At 37.0% G+C, this 11552-nt stretch overlaps 1 pseudogene; it reads left to right on the top strand.

Annotated features, from left to right (window-relative positions):
• Positions 1 to 5860: 5860 nt before the first annotated feature.
• Positions 5861 to 5979, top strand: LOC112481922 (annotated as a pseudogene).
• The last annotated feature ends 5573 nt before the right edge of the window (positions 5980 to 11552 follow it).

Raw genomic sequence — 11552 nt, 5'->3', positions numbered from 1 at the left:
TTTTTTCAATTTGTCCAATCACTTTCAATAAGATTCTAGTATTTTCCTAACCCAGGGGTCCTGCAGGGTTTTTTTTCTCTCTCTCTGGTGTTTTCCTTTTTCCTCTCTCCCTTTTCCTTCCTTTTGTGTGTTTACCTAGCCACACATCTATGCTGTGTAGCTTTATGGAGTACGTTATTAAATTTATGTAACTATTCATGAAGATTGAATTTAGAATGATCTCATAAATTTGCAAGATCCACTCCCTCCCCTAAACCCCTGAAAAAAGGTAATAGAAGAGCTTTGAGCAAGCATACGATAATATTATAATGGAAAACAACCTGGATTGTATTTAAGGGATTGCTGGCCACTGAGGTATCAACTGTGTCATTATACACTATTTCCTAACATATTTTTCTGTCCCAAGTGGTCAAACACAGGAGTTACAATGCAGAGTAATTAGAACTGAACAGAAAAACATTGCTTCTATTTGTATAAAATCACATTCATATATCCATCCATCCATTCTTGAAAATGGATGAGATTTGTGGGAGAAGAGACATGAAGTAATATTAATACAAATAAGCTTATGGAATGTGTACTATTGACATCAAAATCAATAGGCATTGAAAAAATTACTTCAAAACTATTCATATAAAAATGTTAATATAAAAGCATGAATAACAGCTAGTTTGTTATTAAGAGAAAAACAATATTTCTGTTATAATCTACAACTTGATAGTTAAACTATACTTTTATGTTGCCATTATCCTAGAGAAACAGAAAGGTCTGACACAGTGTAATAATAGGTCATTAACTACCATAATTTATAAATTAAATTATGACTTTAATCCACAATTAAAGTACAATTCATAAGAATCACAACGGTTCTAATAACATAGAACAGGAATAATTTCTCTTTTGCCACGTAGAAGCTAAAAAATATTGTATCATTTATGCACAGAACATCTAGATCCCAAATCAACATAGTTCTATGTATAATAAAATATAGTTTATATCATCCTGTTCATTTTAATATAAAAGAATTGGTGTTTGTTTCAAGGCTAGTACTGACATGCCACTCACTAGTTATGTGATCTTAAGTGAATAACTTCTCAACTGTAAACCACTGGTAATACATCTGAGAATTAACAAGATCATGTTTCCAAAGGTTTTGCACCTGTAATATTATATATATAATAAAATTACAGGACTTTTTCCTACTTAAGCTGATTGGTTTCTCCCTAACTGTTCTTGATTAGATTGGCTCTTCTCTTCTTTCCCTTGTAACAAAACGAGGTGACCCTTGCTGGTTAGACAACGAATAGGCAAGTGTGGAAACCTGCAAAGGTAGGCAATGCCACCAATGCTGGCTTCTCTGCAGTCGAGTTAAATTTAATTTTTACCAGCATCCAAAACCTCTTTAACAGGGAATAATCCAGGATTAGTTTTTGTAGGTGCAGCTGGCCCATCCATCCCTGGCACGCTCAAACTTGTGGCCCTTTGGAGGATAGATAAGGTTTAGTCCCTTGAAGTCTCTAATTTAATAGGGAATTTTTATTGAGGTGAAATTCAGTGGCCTTTAGTACATACATTGTTGTAAATCTAGCACTTCTATCTGCTTCCAAAACTTCATCACCCCAAAAGAAAACATTTTATTCATTAAAAAGCCACTTCCTATTCCCTCTCTCCCTAGACTCTGAGCACCCACTAATCGGCATTCTACCTCTCTGGATTTACCTATTCTGGATATTTTATATAAATGGAATCATACACTATGTGGCCTTTTGTGTCTTCCATAATCAGAATTTTTAAGATTATCTCTCTGGGGCATAAATTAATTATGCAACATATCCAAGATAATTGTCTCAAACTGACCTTTTTTTATGCTACAGCCATACTAACTTTAAGGAACCTGTGGATGAAGGTCTAAAATAACCAGGATGTGTGGGAGGTGGGGTCATGCTAAATAAATTAACAAAATTGCTGCACGTCCTGAACGGATTGTACTGAACGGATTGGCGGTGTTTAATTGTGCTGAAGTCATTCACTCTTCCTGTCCTCTGGTAACAAAGTGAAGAGATCTTCATTGGTACTTTTAGCCAATGTGTGGGTGGATGGGGGAGGGGAAAATATGTGGGCATCACGGGGCGGGAGAAACCCAGATCAGTTATGTACTAAAGAATTTGGAGCTGCTGATATAGTCAGGTGCCACTTAACAATGGAGGTTGGTTCAGAGAAATGTGTTGTTAGGCAATTTCATAGCCTGTACAGCATGTCGCTGTACAAAGAATGCGATTAAATCAAGAGAAATGATGGAATCAAGAGATTCGATAAACACAAGATCGTATGAAGCTGCTGCCAGCTTAACACAGTATACTGTTTACAACAGACCTCTTTTTTTTTTGTAAATAGAAAAGGCACACTCTAAAATAACAATAAAAGTGTAGTATAGTAAATATATAAATCAGTAACAGGTATTATGTACTATATATAATTTTATGTGCTATGCTTTTATATGACCAACAGTGCAATAGGTTTGTTTACACCAGCATCACCACAAACACGTGAGGAATGCGTTGCATTGCGTCACTAGGCAATAGGAATTGTTCAGCTTCATTATAATCTCATGGGACCACATGATTGTCCCATGACTATATTTGTTTCTCAAATCTCAAGAATACTGAATTTAATTAAATTAATAGAGGCTGTGATTTAGTTAGCAGTAGAAGACAGGCAATGATCAGCACAGACCCTTACAAAAAAAAGAAAGAGAGAGAGAAAACCAAGAAGGAAGAATTTACCAATATGATGCTAGGACTTCCTAGAGCAGTGGGTGATCTAATTCCAATGACTGTTAGGGACAATTTAGACAGAAATACGGCATGAGAACCTCAAAACTACTCACTCACATTTTATGACTAATCAGAAAACTTTGAACCATGGAAACAGATAACTCATTGATGATCGTAATTTATATTTTTGAAATATCTTGTCTCTTAATATCTCAGCTATTACAACTTTTTATAAAAACATTGGTTCTTTATAGACTCTCTTCTATACGCTAGGCCAATATGCTAAGTCACCTGTTTACATTACTTTTAACAATCCTGCAAAATATTTATTTCAATTCTTTGAGACTCAGTGTTCATGTCTGAAAATTAGGATAATAGGCCGAGATAATATATGCAACATGACTAGAAAAGAACTTGGCATAAAGTGCAGAATAAAAGTTAGCTGTAATTACTATTATTTGTTTACATTTTACACATCGGAAAAATAAAACATAGAGCATTAGACAACATAAAGAAACTTTGCTAGGAAATGGAGATAGAATTCAAATCTTTATGTGCTTAGTTACAAAACTGAACTTTTCCCACTACCCTCTGTCATATCTTATATGTGCATGATCAATGAAGCTTCTTTGGTTAATTTTCCCCTCAAAAATAACTCTTTCGCCTTTTGCCCAGCTCTAGGCTTTTGATGAATGCTTGCTTATAGTTGCTCTCTCAACCTCAGTAAGTCCTGGGCGGCTGCACAGCAGAAGTTGAGTAATTCCTGTATATGTTTAAAGGCCTCTTCCTCAACTTCTTCATACCCCAAGAGATATTCAGTAATATGGCTGGTGGTCAACTGAGAAAAACAAAAATCGGGAAATGCATAAGCTGAAGCACTCCAAAAATCACACTTTCACCCACATGGACCCCTTTTTTGGGCTCTTTCAAAAACAACAAAGTATCATATTGAACAATCTACCTGGTGTCCAAAAATAGTGCCCCGGAGTGTCAATGTCTGAGCATCTTGGCTCTCAGACACAGGAATGTATACCTTGGCCAGGTCCCAAGGGGCCTTCTGGACTCACATCCTGACCATAATGAAACCTCACCTGTGCTTCTCACGATGAAGATCGGCAGTGGTGAAGTCCAGATGTCCAAGATTTAACTCAGCCACCAGAGGCACAATTTCCAAGTCATGTTGTTTTTGTTAAAAATAAACTAATTAGGTTATCCTGGGGTTTTTCAAGAGAAGTTGGTTAGAGGAGAGGATAGTTAGTAAGAAAAACAACTTTTAAAAATAGCTAAATGAAAACCCCACAAAAATGATCTTTTTAAAAATGTCACTCCAAATCCTCAGGAATGAAAAATGCTATTGTAATTATAAGATATGTATTTTTTCCTGTTTTAAAAAGGAGAAAGGTGAACAGGGAATACAGTTTTCTGAGAAATCAAGTTATTTTCTTATGCTGAACAAATCATACCTTTTCGATAACTATTTTGTTACAATTATTATGCAAATTAATTAATACTCAATTTTGTTAGAAAGTTTTCCTTAAGAAGCTTGTATGAAATATGAGTAACGTCTCAATTTTATCTTGTCATCATTGTTCTGTTATGAGCCATCACTCAAATCAGACTAAGCTACTCGTGGTTGTTAAAACAAAAGAGCACATCCCCACAGTTCTCCCCTTGCTCCTGTTGTTTCTGTCACCTAGAAAGAGATTGAGAAATTTTATCAAGAGTATTCTACATATGTCAGATACCATGCTTTCACATTCCCACGTAGCAGCTAAGTAGATCCTCAGAATGACGTTGAGGAAAGAATTCTTTCCCAATATTATGCATTTCGTAGGTGAAAGGACAAAATCTAGGGCCCAAGTCTGTCTCCAAAGACTGTCTTCCAGGAATTCTCCACTCCATATTCTTTATTTATTAAAATATTATTTATTCATCACGGTCTCAGTCAAGCACTACATCTGTCATGAAGCATTGACTTCTATCATCTATGGCGATTTTCTTCTTCCCATGAACTCATGGCACTAAGTGTTGACACATGTCCTGTTACCGCGATTGTACAAGAGGGTAGGAGACGAGTATTTGTAATGCTTTTTTAGTCAGGACTAATGCTTTCTATAGAGAATCATTGTTCCCCAATTTTTTTTCCCCAAATAAACTATAAAATAAATGCTTGAGTATCGGAGGATATAATCCCTAATAACCCATGTTAGGCTGAAATTGCCCTGAAATCAATGTTTTATCTTCCACATTTACATGGTGCCATATTAGCACCCTCACTTGTGGGCCTGCCAGATGTGGGCTTATTCTACAAACAGGGGAAAATTAAAATCGTTGAGATTTTCCATGTCATGAGGACTTTTTATATGAGAGTGGGAGAGTATAACAGGAAAAGAATTAAATGTAAACAAAACTAAAGTGCATATTATATTCCACTCCAAACAATTTTTTAAAAAATACTGTTTTCCCCTAATATTTGGAAAACTTTCATGTTCTAGGATAGCATGACATGTTTATCCTGGTTTTGCCTTACTCCCTGATGTATTGCCATGCACTCAAATTTAGGCATATTTCCAGACGTGCTCATCTTATTTAGAGAAGCATAAGGCTAGATGAACACTAATGTTTCAACTTTGAGATGCTATAATTTCACAATTTTCAAAATTGTCTTTAATTTACAGTTAATTCTTCCATATTGTCATTAAAGTTTTGCTTATTTTTAAATTTAAGCAAATCTAAATTCTTTAAGGAACTTTAATGTACATCATGTTCCCCTTCAAAGCTCAGCCTTATGCTTTCTCATAGATCTTCTATAAATAGTAAATGAATAAAGCACTTTTTTAATTACCCCCAAAGGGGTAGAATATCAAAACAAACCCAACAGAATATTTTTGCTCTCCAGCACCTTCATTTTCAAATACTGAATATCTAAAACATATATGTCGGCAAGAATCTTTATATAGTCTATATACTGAAAAGTAAGACTTTCAAAACAAAGATGTATCACAGGAATGCACACTGAGTATTTTGTGTTGTGTTTATTAGATTTTGCCAATATCCTATCAAATCTACTTTATAAAATGAAATAAGTCTACGGCCATGCTACCCTGAACAAGTTCAATCCTATCTGATCTCGGAAGCTAAGCAGAGTCGGATCTGGTTAGTACTTGGATGGGAGACCACCTAGGAAGACCAGGTGCTGTAGGCGTAAAAAATAAAAAAATGAAAAATAAGGGATTGTAAGCTGACAAGGTCCTTGCAATCTGTGAGGTCAACTAAGTGTTGCCTCCCTAAAAAATAAATAAAATAAAATAAATATCTACCAATAATTGTACTTCAGAAGCCCAATTAGAGGAATTGACTCAATTTAGAGGAATTGACTCAATAGCCACCTTTCTATATTCTCTCTCATGCTGCCTGGCCTTGTATGCTTCCCAATATGCAGCATTTTATTTCTCTATGGCTGAGGCTCATGTCCCATCATTGAACTGAGAGATGAGGAAAACATTCTGGTTAAAAATGTCACCAACAGATACTCTTGACAAAACAAAGAGCTCAAAGTCCATGTGTCAATTAGATTGAGATTTCATTACTTGTAGACCAACTGTCTAAATTGTTTATGTGGAAGAAAAGTTATATCTTGCATAAGCTATTTATTGAGTTTGCCTGATATATGCAGCCAAGCGCTATTCTAAATGATACAGTAATACCGGGTAAACTCCATCTCTGTAGCTCTGATGAAGATTTCTAAACCAATATGGCCAACTTGACTAAGATCTGTGGGGTTGATTTTACCAGCATGACAGTGTTGCATGTGTACTGATGTAAGGCTGACTTGGGATCAAATGTCAGTTCCAGCTTTTCTACTTTCCAGCTGCCTGGTGGTAAACACATTTGCAATTAGAAGAATGAAATCTCTCTCCAACCAGAGGCTGAGCAGAAAGGAGGGCCCTAATCTGAGAAGTTATTGCACCTTTTAAAGCAATAGTTTCATAGTTACAGCCAGAATGTGTGTGTGTGTGTGTGTGTGTGTGTGTGTGTGTGTGTGAAGGAGCTGCCATTAAGGAGCATGAGATCCACTTCCAGCAGTTTTCAAAACAGAGATTCACAAATGTGTATGCATAATTCACAGTAGTCAAATGGTAGAAATAACCCGTGTCCATCAACAAATGAATAAACAAAATTTGGTAGATGCATATAATGGAATATTATTCAACCATAGAATGGAAGTAGTTCTGATACATGCTATAACATGGATGAATCTTGAAAACATTATGCAAAGTGAAATAAGCCAGACACAAAAGAACAAATATTGTATGATTCTACACATATAAATAGGTAAATTCATAGAGACAGAAAGTAGATTAGAGGTTCCCAGGAGCCGGGAGGAGGAGGGAATAGTGAGTTATTGCTTAACTGCTGTGAAGTTTTTTGAGGAGCGGGGTGATGAAAAAGTTTTGGAAACGGATATTGGTGTTGGTCACACAGCACTGTGAATGTAATTAACTGAATTATGCACTTAAAAATGTTTAGAATTGCAAAACAAAGCAAAAACAAACCAAACAAAAGAAGCATGTGGATCAGCAATGGGCCAGTTTTCTGATTTCTGGCTGGAATAAAAGGGCATAACTGAAAAAGAGAAATGTACAAAAGGAACTAATACGGCTTTGCATAGTCGTGTGGCACACGAACTGCAGCATCAGTGTGGGAGCCTCTCGTTGGGGCAGCTGGAAAATGTTTTCTTTTTTCTTTTTTTGGATTTAGAGATGGTATCACCTCTGAGAATTAAATTTTATCCTTTGGAAGAATGTGTGTGTGCGTGAGTGTGTGTGTATTATTCCCTGGACAATTGGATGAAAATATGGCAAAGGCCATCTCACGCCTGAGAGACAACTGGGAGGGATGGGATGCCACACGTCTATACCCACTGTGGCTTCTGCAGAGGAAGTCGGAGACTCCTTCCCTCCCTGCCCACCATCTGGTCATGGAACTGAGCGCCAAAGGTGACTACCATCGACTATCATTGATTGTCTTTCCAGTGCCCTGAGGAATATGTTCAGAAATATAATAATTATTTTTTATATAATTATACTATATAGACTTGGAGAAGTGAACATCTAGAGAGGAATTGGGGTGTGGGCATGAGCTGGGCCCCTGTGGAGAGTTTAATTCTCTAGAAATCTCTTAAGTTATATATATTTTTAAAAACCATAATAATCTATTAATTTATATGACTTTTCTCATGTGTATTAATTCTCTTCTGTTTCTCCAACGTTTCAGTAAAATCTGCTGTACCTTCACAATTCAATGTGGTTGTATTGGAGTAAAGTGAGAGATATCGTTATAAAGGGCAGTGAGGCTTGTCCCACATTACATCCCATCCGCTCCCTCCTACAGAGCCCTTGAGAGTGAAACAGCATCATGCCATCTTTCTGGGGACTCACAGTGGAACTAAGAGGAATATGCAATTTATAGAATCGGTCACTGTGAGCACATCTCAGGAGCATACAAGAGACTTTGTCCTCATAACTAGTTTTCTGTATTTGTATTTCTGTTTCCTGCTTACTTTGTATTTTAAAGTGCTTAGCACAATGCCCAACCATACTAAGTACTCAAAACTATTAGCTTGGATTAACCCACGTTAGAAATTCCCCTTAATGTCCTGGGATTGATGGGGTGAGGAGAGAAGGGGTAAGGCAGATAAGGAACTCTAAATTTCTATGGTTTAACAAAGGATGGAATTAGAAAGTTTCTAGTTGGGGCATGGAATGCTGAGAAGCAGCAAGCACTCTCTCTTCCACAACCCAGTCATCGAAGAATCTTAGACTGAGAAGGGAGACAAGAGCTCGTCTATTACCACCTCCCAACCAGTGGTCCTTTCACTTATCCCTAGGCCAGTCAGGTCTCTTGTTATGTGATGTGCACTCTTCTTTCACAGCAAAACATCAGTTTTAATTATATATTTACATGTTCAATTACTTGATTAATGTGTCTCTCTCACTTGGATGTAAGTCCCATGAGATCCTATTGATTCTTTCATTCAATAAGATTTTCCAATGTCTACTATGTGCCAACATTGTACTAGGTACTAGCGATATCACTGTGGAGGGGCAGGGAATGACAGGGGAACAGACAAAAATCCCTCCCATGATGGACCTAAGATTCAATGAAGAAAATAGACAATAGAGTTTTTTAAGGGATAAGTGCTAAGGACAAATATAAATTAGGAAAAGGGGAAAGTTTTTGGATGATGAGATATAGTTAAAATTTTAGATACAGTCACTAGAAAAGGCCTTGACTACAATAAAGTGTTTGAGTAAAGACACAACAATATAAGGGATCAAACCATGGAAAGAACATTCCAGGCAGAGGACTCAGCAAGTTTAAAGGCAGAGGCAAGAGTGTGTGTTCTTTGTGTAAGCAAGGAAGAGAGTCGAAGATGAGCTCAGACAGGTAAAGCAGGAGCAGATGGCAGAGGGTCTCGTGAACCACTGTAAGGATGTTGGCTATTATTGAGAGGATGAGGAGTCACTGAGAGTTTTGACAGTTTTGACGTGACCTAAAATGTTTCAAAAAGGATTGCTGACTGTTGTGTGGAGACTAGACTAACTGAAGAAGGGTGGAAGCAGGAAGACCAGTTGGGAGGCTAAACGCCATACATACTGCAGGTTGCTTGGACTTGGAGGTGATGGAAAGTGGTTCAGTACCTGGATTTACTTTGTAAGCAAAGTTAACAGGATTTGCTAATGGATTGGGTATGGGATTTAAAAGGAAGAGAGCAATCAAGGAAGACTGCCAGGTTGGCCTGAGCAATGGAAAGAAATGGCATTGCTACTGAGGTAAGGAAGATGATAAGAGAAGCAGGTTATGTGCTGGGAGAAGAAACAGGTGTTCAATTTTAGGCATGTTTAAGATGCCTGTCGAACTTTCAAGTGGAGATGCTGAGGCAGAAGTTGGATACACTTGCCTTGAATCCAAGGGAGAGGTCCAAGTGAGAACCACAAATTTGGGAATCAATGTGTAGTGGTATTTAATGCCTTGAGTCAGGCAGAGAGCAGGGACCCTAACTGCTTTGCTCACCATTGTACGCCCAGCACCCGGCAGTTTCCATCATGTAGTAGGTAATAAGTTTCTATTGAATGAATAAATAGAATGCCTAAGGAGTAAGATAGGAGGAGAATCAAAATCTTTAATAGACTACATTGTATGAGGGTAGGAACGTCAAGCCCCTCATTTAAAAGCCCAACCTGTTTTCCAAGTTCAACGCAGTCATTTAGATGCTGATTCTGTCTGATGAAATAAATACATTTTTATTGTTTGAGATGCTACCGCTTCTGACTTCAAATTAATATTTAGCTTTTGTGAGAAAGATGGCTTATGCAAAAGTTACTCTTGTGTGTAATTATCTAGTCTTCTGGCAATTCTTGTAACATAATCAGAAAGAAAAAAAGAATCAGTGGCTTGAGAGGCAAAATTTCTATGTCCTAAGTCTTATATAACTGACTGAGTTTATTTGCTCAGTCACAAAGCAGGAGCTGTTGGCGCTGGTCTCTACTAAGATTCAGAGATATTGTGTAATTGAAGGAATAGATGCTTTTAGCTCTGGGAACAAAAGACACTCTTTAAATAAACATTACTATTATTTGCTTTTAATATTAAAGGTCTTACTTGTTACCATGATTATAGTTGACAAAGTATCTACTACTACAGTCTCCTTCCTTATCTTTGTTGCCTGTGGAGCATGAACTGGGTTTTTAGAGAAGCAGCTCTAAAGGAAACTATACATTAAGCAGAGGGCCATCAATCATTTTACTCATGTGACTCTGCCTATGACAACCCCACCCATCTTCACTGGACCCAAACAGGAGGAAGGCTATTGGGGTACCTGGTGGTGGTGATGCTATGGGGGGAGGAGCCCAAAAGAATAAGCTCAAATTTGAATGTATGGGACCAATGAACTCTCAGTCAGTGAAGCAGCAGTGCTTGAAGCAAGCTTTCCTTGGCCTAAGACGTTCAGGGAGCCACAAAAGACACCCTGGAATCCACTATGGACAGGTAAAGAGGCAGTCTCCTCATGGGTGACTGCACTGGCTTTTCTCTCAGAGCAAAGCTGAGTAATGAGATTGGTACTTATTCCTTTCTCTCCTATAACTATCTGATTCACAAGATCTGCCTGGTCAATATGCACATTTATTTCTCTGGATCTGTGTCATCTTCTGTTTAGATTTTACATGCTGTCTGCCTAATTCTCTTTCTCCTTTTCATATTCAAAAGAACTTTAATATACCATGCATTGACTTGTCCTGAGATCTGTACTGCAGTTGGAACTAGTGTGTGGTAATATTAACATAGCAAATGTTTAGAGACTCAAATCATGAAAAGGAATAGCGATGCTATACTAAAAACAATAGTGGTGATTGTAATAATAATTTCATAAATACTCATCTATAAAAACCACTTAAAGGTAAAATTTTCCTAGGGAGAATTTACTGAATAATTTAGTTAGGTAGTAAGGAAATGGTTTTATTAAATGGCAATATTCAAAATTAATTGCTTGGAAGTCACTATAACTGTGTCTATTATAAGGGGAAAATTTAGTCAAGCAAGTTATTGAATGTTGTATGTCCAACTGTTGAGCAGTTAATGGTGTTTTCACTCTTTACCTAGTCTTTCAATTTCTTTAGACATGGCTGAACTTACTTTTTAAATGTGTTCTGCAAGATTTTCACAATGTCTTCATATGAAGTTTATGTCAGTTAAGTTACTATTCCAGAACTTATT

The sequence above is a fragment of the Pteropus alecto genome, unplaced genomic scaffold (assembly GCF_000325575.1).
Source record: "Pteropus alecto unplaced genomic scaffold, ASM32557v1 scaffold94, whole genome shotgun sequence".
Taxonomy (NCBI): Eukaryota; Metazoa; Chordata; class Mammalia; order Chiroptera; family Pteropodidae; genus Pteropus; species Pteropus alecto.
The sequence above is the reverse complement of the archived record's forward strand: the minus strand, read 5'-3'. Positions and strand labels throughout refer to the sequence as shown.